Consider the following 13127-nt stretch of genomic DNA (forward strand, 5'->3'; position numbering starts at 1 on the left):
CCCCGACGCCCAGCAGTCCGGGCCGGGGTGAAAAACTGCGTGACACGCAACGAGCGTGGCGGCCATCTTCATCTTCTGGGCACGTCAGCTGAGCCGGTTCAGGCAGAAAAGGAGCGTTGCGCAAGCGCGCCCAAGACGGTCCCAGGTAACTCCCATCTGACGGGCGAGGCGTAGCCGTCGTCGCCGGAAGTTTGGCGTTGCTGCGCCGCGGGAGAGGCGGTGGTGGCGGCAGAAGCAGCTGAGTGTCTCCCGATACCCGGATGTGAGGCGGTCTGCTAGCTCTCGTCGGACCCTTGGCCCGGAGCGAGGAAGGTACGGTAGCGTCCCGACCGCCCCGCCGCCTGCTGTCGCGTCGCCAGCGTCCTCGCCTCCCTGTTGCCAGCCCCTCCGGAGAGCCGGACGCTTCTCCCCCTTCCTGTCCGCCCCTCTGTGTCGTGCTGCCTCGCACGCCCTTCCTACTCCTCGGGTCCCGGCTCCTGGCGCCCCTGGGAGGGAGTGGGCGGCTCGGAGGCGCGGTCGCCTGAGGCAGGTAACCAACCTGCGCGGCTCGGCTGCCCAGTCGCCGCATCACCTGCCGCGGCCCGCTGGGTGGTCAGCGGTAGTAAGGGGCCGTGGCCGAGGACGGGGTCAGGCCGGGGCTCCCCAGGCGGCCGCGCGGGCTTCCGGAGACCCCGAGGTGGCGTGCAGCCTTTTGCGGCGGACGGGGAGGTGTCGGCGCCGGCCCGCAGGTTGCCCTGCCTCGTCCCCACCCCCGGCGTCTTTCCTTCCGTGCGTCTCCCCCGAACCCGCCGTTCCAGCCCTGGCGGAGCTGCGGTCCTGCGGCTCGCTCCCCTGCCCGTCGCCCCCCGCTGACCCTGCGTGAACCCTGAGGCCTCTGCAGTCTGCTGGGCGGGATGTGAGGATCCTGGCCTCACGGCCCTTAGACTGGGAGGGGAGCGGTGGCCCGGGTCCAAGGTCATAGTGTGGTTCTGGTTGGACAGGACTGTCTGGGCGCAGGGAGGGCTGCTCTGGAGTAGAAATTGGGTGTGTTGAGGGGCATAGTGAAGTTTGTAGAGATAGATGCGAGCAGAAGGGAATTGGGTCCTCGATTTTGATCACTATTCTTAAGATTGTTTTATAACGGGGGTTTGTTTTTCTCGGGCAGAATGGGAGAGATAGCAACTCCAAAAATTGGAGAACATTGCCACTCCCACACCCTTAACCTCCCCCTCCCTCATCCCCAAATGTTTTGTTTTGAAAACCCGCACGGACGGTATTTTCCAGGAGTGGGGGCGGGGGAGGAGGAAGGAGTTATATCCTTGAGGTTTTAGAAGTACTGTGCATCTTGTTTTCGGGTAGCCTTCGGTAGCTGAAAAGGGATTCTTTTAGCAGGAAGTAGTTGCAGCACACAATATTTGAATAGTATTATCAAACGATGTTTCAGTAAATAGCCTTAACAGAAACCCGTAAAAGAATGCTACTTAGTGGAAGAGTGGGATGTCGGTGTGCTTTGTTTTTTCCTCACCTAAACGTTATTTTAAAAAAAAAAAAGGTAAAACACAATTTCAATTTCAAACATTTTGGATGCCGTGAATTATGTTATATTCAGCCTCTTCTGATTAAGTCCTTAGTTTCTGCTTTACACAAGGCATCAATACCAATGGAACTTTTTTAATTTGAAAAACTTTAAAAAATCTCACCGTGGAATTAGAAATGAGAGTGGGATAAAAAGTGCTTAATTTGGAATCTGCAAATTCAGACCTAGAGCATGTGCAGAAATGAGAAAGCTGTAACAGACACTTCCCCCTTTTGGGCAGAATGCAGTGTATGCCCCTTAGGTCAGATGTGTGTCTTTGGAAGTACCCTTCTTAGAACAAAACCTCCCTTATGTTATGAGCTTCTGCCCACCTTACTAATTCCCGGGTAAAGAAAATACGCTGTCATTTCTCGTTGATTAGTATTATAATTCTGTAGTTAAAAAGTAGTTTTTTTTAACATCAGACCCAAACAAGATTTTGTGCTAGGCCTTTAAACCAGTAAATTATGCTTCCAGAAGAACTGAAAAAGGACCCTAATTAATGGATGTCATTAACCTCTTTTGCTGGATGGCCCTTTTTAGCCTGGTAATTCATCACAGCACAAAGCTGACTGTAATTATTCTAATAATGAAGGAGACTAGCATTGCACAATGGATTTTTTTAATAGTTAAATATTTTTTCGTGAGTTTTGTTAGCAGATTTATGTTACATGTTGAGTAATTTGAATAACCTCAGCTGAAGGTGATCAGAAGTTTAGATGGTAGGTAGAAACCAACTCCAGTAAAATTGTTACCATACATAATTCAATTAAGGGCTCTGTTAACCCCTCTGAAGCTCAGCCTTCAGTGTTTTTCTGTGCATCCCTTTTTGTTGGCACAGCGAAAGTTCTTTGGCTCTATTTCTGCATACTGTGGTTACTTTTGACAATAACATCATTCTGTTTACTTGACCATCCTGTCTTTTTTGAGGGAGCTACATCTTAAGCTTAACTTCATTTTAGTACACCTGAAGAAATCAAGATTTATGTCATCTGCGCTCTTCAGCTTACTTTAAAGATTTATGGCTTCATATGTGAGACTCATGAGAGATAAAACTCAGAATATAAATTAAAAATGGGGTTTTAAGTATTACTTTAATTTTTATTTAATTAATTTATTTATTTTTGGCCTCACCTCGCAGCTTGCAGGATCTTAGTTGCCCTACCTGGGATGGAACCCTGGCCTCGGCAGTGAAAGGGTGGAGTCTTAACCACTGGACTGCCAGGGAATTCCCTTAAGTATTACTTTAATATAGTGGCCTCAGACTTTTTGGTCAGGATCCCTTTACATTCTTAAAATTATGTAGGACTCCAAATAGCTTTTGTTTTATGTGGGTTATATCTATTCACAGTTATTGTATTTGAAATTAACAAGTATATTTATTAATTCATTGAAAAATAAATAATAAACTAATTGCAGGTTAATATAAATAACTTTTTAAATGAAAAACTATTTTCCAAAACAAAAAAAATTAGTGAAAGAATGGCAACTGTTTTACATTTTTGTAAATCTCTTTAATGTTTGGCCTAATAGAAGACAGCTGGATTCTCTTATCAGCTTCAGCATTCAATCTTTATATGTTGTTCTGGTTGAAGCATATGAAGAAAATCTAGCTTCACACCAGTGTGTTGGGAGGAGTACTTTAATAACATTTTCAGATAATTGTGATACTCTTCTTTGACTCTACAACAAAACTCAACAAGTGGTAATTGCCTTTTTTTTTTTAAATAAAGGTTTTTTTTTTTTTCCTCTTGATATTTATTTATTTTGGCTGCACCAGGTCTTAGTTGTAGCACGTGGGATCTTCCTTGCAGCGTACCCGATCCTTTTTTAGTTGCATGTGGGCTCTTAGTTGTGGCATGCATGTGGGATCTAGTTCCCTGACCAGGGATTGAACCTGGGCCCCCTGCATTTGGGATCACTGAGTCTTACCCACTGGACCACCAGGGAAGTCCCAACAAGTGGTAATTTCTTAAAGATTAGTTGCAATGTGGAATCTGAAACTGTATCTATATACTTTTCACACAATGTTGCATTAAATTTCATTGGTCTGTTTGTGCTTTGAATTGATCTTTTACCTGTGTATGATTTTGATCCCATGAACCCCCTGAATGGGTCTCTGGAATCCCCATGGTCCCTGTACCACACTTTGAGAACTGCTGCTTTAATGTAAATAATTTAATAGTTTAGAATTAATGTAATTATTGAAGCTGAAAGGGATAAAGGTAATATGGAAATAGAGTTGATAATTAGTTAAGTGAAATGAGTAACTAAGGTAAATATTTTTTTTCATGTTTTCTTTTCATCAAAAATATTATATCAGTAAATTAATAAATGCTTATGATGTGCCAGGAACTGTTCTAAGGACTTTATATGAGGAAATATTTCTATTGTATCATCTTTAGTGATGGTTAAGAGAAAGGCAAGTATAATTTAACTTATTTTTTTCCCCTACAGATAGTACAGTCTTTCTTTTTTTTTTTTTTTTTTTTTTTGCGGTACACGGGCCTCTCACTGTTGTGGCTTCTCCCGTTGCGGAGCACAGGCTCCGGATGCGCAGGCTCAGCGGCCATGGCTCACGGGCCCAGCCGCTCCGCGGCACGTGGGATCTTCCCGGACCAGGGCACGAACCCGTGTCCCTTCATTGGCAGGCGGACTCTCAACCACTGCGCCACCAGGGAAGCCCAGTACAGTCTTTCTGACGTATCCTTTATAATGCAGATATAGTTCCACTTTAGAAGATATATAATACCTAGATAATTTATCTGTAAGGTATTTGAGATAGAAAATATGCTGATCCCTAGCATCTGTCACTGTTTATGTTTAAAATATATTGTTTTAGACTATATTAACCCATCAGAAAATTGAGTTATTAAATAAATACTAGTAGTGTTAATGAAGATAATCCTGTTGACATGGAAATTTGTTTTATTTTGTTAAATCATTTCAACTAGTATTTGAAACTTTGTTGTGACCATGGTCACTAAATGAAATTTTTCTTCAAAAACAAAAATAGATAATTTTCATAAGACAAATTTAGGTTTATTTAAAAAGCCTGATGCATATTAAAGTCTGTTTCATTTCAGATTCACTTTTTTGGTAATAGCTTTATGGAGATAAAATCAACCCTTATAGAATACAACTCTGGGGTTTTCAGTATATTCAGAGTTGTGCAACCATTACCACTAATTTTAGCATATTTTCATCATTCCAAAAATGATGAAAATACCTATACTAACATGTTATTCCTTTTTTTTTTTCCCCTGCCCACTTACTACCATCAATCTGCTTTCTTTTTTTGAAGATTTGTTTGTTCTGGACATCTCAGATAAATGGAATCAAACAACACGTGGCATTTTGTGACTGGCTTCTTTTACTTAGCATAATGTTTTTAAGGTTAAACCATGTTGTAACATGTATCAGTACTTCATTCCTGTTTATGGCTAAATATAATATTCCATTATATGGACATACCACATTTTATTTATCCATTCGTTAGTTCATAGACAGTTGGGTTATGCCCACTTTTTGGCTGTTATGAATAATGCTGCTTTGAACATTTGTGTACAGGTTATTGTGTAGACATCCAGTTTCACTTTTGACCTTTCCCGATATATTTTACATAGATATAAACACAATATAGTTTTTTTTATATGTATAAATTTATTTATTTATTTTTGGCTGCGTTGGGTCTTCGTTGCTGTGCGCGTGGGCTTTTCTCTAGTTGTGGCGAGCGGGGGCTACTCTTCCTTGCAGTGTGCGGGCTTCTCATTGTGGTGGCTTCTCTTGTTGCGGAGCACGGGCTCTAGGCACGCGGGCTTCAGTAGTTGTGGCTCGCAGGCTCTTGAGTGCAGGCTCTGTAGTTGTGGCGCACAGGCTTAGTTGCTACGCGGCATGTTGGATCTTCCCGGACCAGGGCTCAAACCCGTATCCCCTTCATTGGCAGGTGAATTCTCAACTACTGCACCACCAAGGAAGCCCTATATAGTTATTTATTTCACGACTGATAAGTACATTCTTTTTTGATGTGAAAGATTCAAACATTGCATAAACGTATAAGTAAAATGGGAAGGTATTTTAAAAAATTCTTTGTATACCCTTTCATCTCCATCTTTTACCACCCTACAGGTAAGTACTATTGATATTTTAGTGTGTATTCTTTCAGTGTGTTTTCTTTGTGTTAGAATACTTATATATGACACATTAATTTATCTCTTTCTTACAAAATTACTTTATGCAATTTATGTACTTCTTATTTCTAATGACTATCAAAATTCTACCTTGGCATTTTGTTTTTTTCTCCTTTGGACATTTGGGCTATTTTTGATATTTTTGCTAATGTAAATGCTACTGTTGTCATCGTTGCTGTCATGTAAATTTTTTTTTTTTTTTGGTTTTATTTTCTTGATGTGGGTGGATGGTAGTATCATAAATTGTGGAGAACAGACATAGTGGAATGACCTGACTGTTAGATAGTTGAGTTTAAGGTGCCTTTAAGACATCAGGATGGACATGTCCAGTATGTTGTTGGATATCTGAGTATCACTAGGGATGGAAATTGTGTTGGGGATATTCATTTGTATGTTAATGGCTTACAGATAGTAATCGAAAGTATGAGTATAGATGAAATTATCTAATGTGTGTCTTTTGTGGTAAGAGAACAACACTTGGGGAATGTTAATTTGTTAAGAGGCCAGTGGAAGAAGAGAATTAAAAAAATTAAATTGTCCATGTCTGTCTTTTTTAGAGTTTTAACTAATAATGTTGAGAATAATGTTGAGTTTTACTGAATATCTATTATAAATCTAGTGTAATAGAGAGAATTTGTCTTTGAATGTTTGGAAAAATTTATTAGGGACGATACCTTGTATTACTGTGTGTGTTTTTGTTGCATTCTGTTAATGGTTTATTGTTGCTTCAGTTGTGACATTTTATATGTTTTTGGTTAGTGGTAATTAGTTTATGTTCTTTAAAATGCTTTTTAGTCTGTAAGTATTAATTGGGCGTTTTAGAAGGTGAGAAATACTTGGATTACCCTAAATAGTGTGTGAATGGATTGGCAGGATACACAGAGAAATAAGGAAGAGAAGACTATTTGTAGATCCAGATCTTGTGCAAGGAAAAAACAGGAATCACCAAACACTAGACCTTATAGAAACCTGAAGATAATTCAGGACTCAGAAGGTTGCTGAGAAATTTCCTCTGGGGGAATTAAAACGAGGTAAGCCAGATGTTCAACCAGGGATGATTTTTGCCTCCCAGGGAATACTTGGCATTGTCTGAAGATATATTTGATTGTCAGAACTGAGGGGAAGGTGCTCCTGGTATCTAGCAGGTACACATCAGGGATGCTGCTGTTAAATACCCTCCATGCTCAAGACAAACACCACCACCACCAGCACCCCACCCCCCGCAAAGATTTTATTTGCTCCAAAATGTTAGTAGTGGTGAGATTGGAAACCTTGCATGTTGGCTGCTCTTCGGTCAGTAATCTCTTTGGGGGCATAGGGGCAGGAGTTTCAGGATATAACTATTTATGAACTACCTAAGGGCCCGCACTTTTTTTTTTTTTTTTTTAAAGCAGGTACGTGTCGGCATGGTGAATTTTCAGAAAGGGGTTATGAACTTGACAAGCCACCAGACTCAGATTTTCAGTGAATATTTCTCTTATCTCTTGGATGTGGCAAAAGGGTTGTGTAGTTGAAATGGACTAAGAATTGGTAGGTTATCAGAGTTTAGGCGATTAAGAACCTATGGTCATTCATGTGAATTTTAAAACCTATGATGTTTGTAATAGTTCGGTTTGAGAAGATTATGCTTGAAGAGTTTTTGGTGATCAATAGATTACTATAGTGAAGAAAGAAGGTATAAGAGCAGAATGGCATAAACCTTAAAAGAAAAGTGGAAAAAATTTTGCATGTGAGATGAAACTGCTGTGCTGGGAACACTGTAGGTCCCTTGATGTGATACAGCCTGCTTAGGAGGTGTATTAGTTTCCTGTGTCTTCTGTAACAAATTACCACAAACTTAATGGCTTAAAACAACAAAAATTTATTTTCTCACGGTTTTAGATGCCCAGAGTCAGAAATCAAGATGTAGGCATGGCTATGCTCTCTTCATAGGTTTTAGAGAGGAGTTTGTTTTTGGCCTTGTCCAACTTCTGGTGGCTGCCCTTCCATTCTTGGGCTCGTGAGCACAGACCCCCAATCTCTGCCTGTTTTCACATTGTTTTCTACTTTCTGTGTTTGTCTCCCTATGAGTGTCTCTTATAAGGATACTTGTCGCTGGATTTAGGGCCCACGTGAATGATCCAGGATGACCTCAAGATTCATATTTTCACTGGGAAAGGGTTTATGTGGGCTTCCAAAGGAGAGGGTTAAGAAAGAGTGAGATCCACTGTGGAAATAGAGTCAGGAGGAAGATAATAAAGGAAATGATAACCGATATGAGGAGCTTGCATTTGGTTGATGGATGTGCATGACTTCTAGGGCCTTTGAGATTGGATCTGTGCAAATTGAAGGTCTTCGGTGTTAGAAAAATGATGCTATTGATAGACCTTTTAGTCTTTGCTTTATGCCAGGTTCAAACTGAGGACTGCTGAAAAGTTGTCCTGTGATCTCAGAAGCAAAATCTTTTCCAGCTGGTTGGATGGCTTTCTGAATTTGTACCAGTGTTTTATGGAACTGAAGAGACTTTTGAAGTAGTTGGGGAAATAGACCTTAAGTAAATTATTTTGGAATTGAGAGGTGTCCTGAGCTGAATTCTGCAGTAAATCTTTTGACAGAATTACTACACCTTGAGATGGCTAGAAGTTTCCAATGATGTATGAAATATCAAAAGAATGTTGGGCAAAATAGTCCTAGGGTTGTATAGAAAAAAGGCTGTTTGATTTTAAGAAGTGTTTTTCTGGTGGGCATGGGGGTGGTTACATTGAGGTGATAGGGTAGTTGTTTTTATTTGACTGGTTGATGTCATGTATTAATAGAATTCCTAAAATTCAGTCATCTCTGTGTTCCTTTTATCAATTTTACTTGGTAGTGGTGGACCACTTGGCTATGCCCATGTTGTGTTAAAAATGCTAACTTGTTTTAATTTAAGGCTTTCGTGTATCTTTTTGTATATGAGATTAGAAATGTGTGTGTAGTGTGTGTGTGCACATGCACATGTGCACACTAGTTTTGTTATCAAGACAAATTTTGTATTATTTTGGGTAACTTGTTTTTTTGCTGCATTCTGGAACAGAAAAGTTATCAGTTATTTGAAAGCAGAGCTATTCCTTCTGCCTGGAACACTTATTAGTCTCAGGTGGGAATATGATTAATGCAGTCAAGGGGTAGCAAGGGGGCCAAGAAAACTGGAGCAGAGTGACCAGGGGAAAAACTAGGAAGTAGTTAATAGTTAATATGAGCCTTTGCTTTTGCTCTGATTGAGATGGGAAGTCACTGAAAGGTTTTGAGCAGAGAAATAATGGAGCCTGACTTAAATTTTAAAAGGACTACTTTGGCTGTTTTGTGTAAGAAGCTGAAGGGGGCGGGGGATACAGGGGAGGGAGGAACAAGGCTGAAGGCACAGTTACCAATTAGGAAGCTGTTGCAGAAATCCAGGTGAGGGATAGTGATAGCTTGGACCAGGGTGATAGTGGTTGAGATGCTAAGTGGTCAGATTTTGGATGTGTTTTGAAGGTAGGTGAGTTAATGATGGCTTGAGTGGATATGAAGTTTAAGAGAAAAGTTGGGCTTGACTCCAAGGCTTTGTTCTAAACAATTAAGGATGAACATGTCATTTACTGAGATGAGGGGGAAAATCCTTTGGAAGCTTTAGGTTTAGGAGGCAAGATTAGGGGTTCAGTTATTGACATGTTAAAGTTTCAGATGTTTAGTAGTTCAGTAAAAATCTCTATGAATAGTATTCCTGTGAGTTTAAATTTTTTGTATTTCAGATTATATTCTCAGGCATTTCTAGATTCTAGATTCTTTTTGTTCTCATTTTCTTTGACCTATTGAGTAAATTGGGATAAATTATTTTCAGAATTTCCATTTTGGTGAGATTTTAAAATACAATGTATGCGCATTCTAAATTTAAAAAATGGTTAAAACCTTTATATGCCTGACCTGTTGAGTGTCAGGATAAATGGACAGAAATGCAATAAAAGTGGAGAACTTTCTCAAAAATTTCAAAGTAATACATGTACATTGTTATTAAAGTCAAATTGCACTAAAAGCCATACAGTGTTGAATATCATCCCACTCCTCACCTTTCCCCATCTCCCAGTACCTTTCTCCAGGAGCTGCCACTTTCACTGTCCTAGCTGTTTTCTTTATATCTAGCTCCATAGTTTTGGTGGTATGCAATAACTTCTATATTTTGATTGATCAACTTCAGATGTTATTGACTTTTTGCCTCCATAGTTGAGAATTGGCTCTCCTGCTTTCTTCCCCATATACCTTAATAGAGTTACATTTCAAATTGTTTAAGCCAATAGTGAGTGGTACTATAACTATGTAAATATTGTTTACTGCCGAGCTAAGTATTTTTCTGAAACTATATCCCCCTTTTCACTTTTTCATGGAGTTAGTAATTGCCTCACTTTTCTTTTGCTTAATTTCCTAAGATGTTAGGGCAATTTTTCTCCCCAATGTCCTCAACCCCATGTCACATGCAATTTTTCTCCCCAATGTCCCCAACCCCATGTCACATGCCCGACTATTATTTTTTGTACTCAAACAGCAGGTCCAATCCCTTCTCTAACCCACCCACACTACCTTCAGGGTTCCTTTTGGGATCCTTCATTCCATCTATTTCATTGTGGGTTGGTTGCTCTCTTGGCCTGTTCTCTAAAGTGTTTGTGCAGTTAATACTGCCACTGGCAGCAAATTACTTACATTCTTTGAATTCTCAGACTTTTTGGGGGGGGCCTGTCATGCAGCTTGTGGGATCTTAGTTCCAGGGATGGAACCTGTGCCCCCTGCAATGGAAGCATGGAGTCCTAACCACTGGACTGCCAGGGAATTCCCAGAATTCTCAGACTTTTAAATTTTAGCCCATTGTGGTGGTTTTCCATTGCCTTTTTGGATTTCTTTCTCCTTTCATCTCTCTTCCTCCTTTTTTTTGTGATGAGCTTGTTCAAATTTCTTGTCTGTTTTTTCCTTTGATTGGCTATTTTATTGATTTGTAGGATTTTAATAATATAATCTGTACATACTAATCTTCTGTAGGTTACGTTTTACCTTTTACATTTTATATCTATGATCAGTCCATTTGGCATTTGCTTTCGTATATGGTTCGAGGTAGGAATCCGGTTTCACTATTTTCCCCATATGATATCCAGTTGTCCCAGCACTATTTCTTTAAAAAATCTATTTTCCCAGCTATGGTATTGTATATCATAAACCAGTTGACCATAAACGTGAGCCTGATTCTGGGCACTCTGTTTTGTTTTGTTTTTTTCCGACATTTATTTATTTATTTGGCTGCGCCGGGTCTTAGTTGCGGCACTCGGGATCTTCGTTGCCTCGTGCGGGATCTTTTAGTTGCGGCATGTGGGATCTAGTTCCCTGACCAGATATCGAACCCAGGCCCCCTGCATTGGGAGTGCGGAGTCTTAACCACTGGACCACGAGGGAAGTCCCTGGGCACTCTGTTTTGTGTCATTGTTCTGTCCCATTGGTCTATTTGTCTATCCCTGAACCAATATCACACGTTACTGTGGTTTTACAATAAGTGTTGATATCTGGTAGGGCAGGTTCACCCACCTTGTGGTTTTCTTAAGTGTGATTTCTTATGGTTTATGTAAAACAGATTTTTAAAATTTCCAAACATCTGGGCATTTTCTACTTAGACTTTTGTGGATTATTCATTTCTAGTATAATTGCATTGTGATCAGAGAGCACTTGTGGTATCATTCCTTAGATGTTTGTGGAGACTTGCTTTAGGACTTGTATTTGGGGACACCTTTGTAAATGTTCTATGTGTGCTTGAAAAGAATATATTTTGCAATTGTTGGGATAATGTGTATATATTTGTTTTTTTTAATTATTTTATTTTTTGGCTGCATTGGGTCTTCTTTGCTGTGCGCGGTCTTTTCTCTGGTTGTGGTGAGCGAAGGCTACTCTTCGTTGCAGTGCGTGGGTTTCTCATTGCAGTGGCTTCTCTTGTGGCGCACGGGCTCTAGGTGCGCAGGCTTCAGTAGTTGTCGCTTGTGGGCTCTAGAGCACAAGCTCAGTAGTTGTGGCGCACAGGCTTAGTTGCTCTGTGGCATTTGGGATCTTCCTGGACCAGGGCTTAAACTGTGTCCCCTGCATGGGCAGGCGGATTCTTAACCACTGTGCCACCAGGGAAACCCCGTGTATATCTTTATTAGTTCAAATTTAAAATTACTTGTCTTGTTCATAATTCTGTATAATTAGTTCATAATTCTGTACATTGAATTTCTTGTTCATTTGTTTTGTTTTTTTGTCTGCTTGTTCTGTCACTTGCTGAGAGGGGTGTTGCCAAATCTCTAAGTTACAGTTTTGGATTTATATATTTCTCCTTGTAGTACTTGTAATTAGGGGACTCTATATATCAACTTGGGAATTACACGTTTTCAGACTATGTTTTTAGGTGTGTGCAGTTTGAAATTGTTACATCTTCCTGTTGAATTGAAGCTTTTATCATTAAGGTATGACTCTTTAATATTGCTTTTTGTTTTAAGGTTCTTGGCTTTTTGTTTTGGTTTGGTTTTTACCATACCACGCCACTTGTGAGATCTTAGTTCCCTGACCAGGGATTGAACCCGGGCCCTCAGCTATGAGAGCATGGAGTCTTAACCACTGGACCACCAGGGAAATCCCCTAACAGACTATTTAATGCTTTGGTGTGCTCTAGAGCAGGTGCTGATAAACTGTTTTGTCCCTTGGGCCAAATTTAGTCAGTTCTCCTCCTTTCCTTCATTCCTCAAAATGGTTTTACATTTTTTTTTAAGGGTTGTAAAAAAAAATAAAAAACCAAAGAAGAATACGTAATCATGACTGTATGTGAGCTACAAAGCCTAAAATATTTGCTATCTGGCCCTTTGAAGAAAGAGAATATCATGTGAGTCCACCCATGACAATAAATGGTCTTATCAAGCCTTATATTCCATCTTTGTTGGTTTATTACCTTTAGATTCACTCTTGTTCTCCAGACTCCTATTGATGGTTAGTGTAGAGACTGTTTCCTCCTAGGACTGGTCTCTTATTTCTTTGGACTGTGTTGGGATCTAATTCTCATATGACTGGGGAGAATTGGTATGTATTTCTTTTTGAGGCATCTGCTCCAGGTGCAGTAACTGAAAGGTTTTAACTCAGAAGGCTGGTTGGGGGTGTGTGTACCTTTGTAGGCAAGGGATTTGGGAGTTTATAGAGTTTTCAGCCTCCCTGTGTCTGCTCTAGATGTCCCTGCATCTTTGTCTTGAGTTCCCATTTACTACCCATTTTGTCAAAAAATAGGAGCCCACTGGTAGTACTCAGCAGGGTGGGAACCTGTATCATTTCTAGCAGATATACACCAGAACAAATACTAATTTTTTATTCTAGTACCCTTCAATTTGCTA

General features: G+C 40.3%; 1 protein-coding gene across 4 annotated transcripts in view; it reads left to right on the plus strand.

The window, feature by feature from the left end:
• The first annotated feature begins 171 nt into the window (after positions 1 to 171).
• The window catches only part of ESCO1 (establishment of sister chromatid cohesion N-acetyltransferase 1), a 95060-nt gene continuing 82104 nt past the window's right edge, over positions 172 to 13127 (plus strand). For all 4 annotated transcript variants that reach the window (XM_067699544.1, XM_067699545.1, XM_067699546.1 and 1 more), the window contains exon 1: positions 172 to 312. The gene's annotated coding sequence lies outside the window, so the exon portion shown is untranslated. The remainder of the gene's footprint in view (positions 313 to 13127) is intronic.

Source organism: Pseudorca crassidens, chromosome 12 (assembly GCF_039906515.1).
Source record: "Pseudorca crassidens isolate mPseCra1 chromosome 12, mPseCra1.hap1, whole genome shotgun sequence".
NCBI lineage: Eukaryota > Metazoa > Chordata > Mammalia > Artiodactyla > Delphinidae > Pseudorca > Pseudorca crassidens.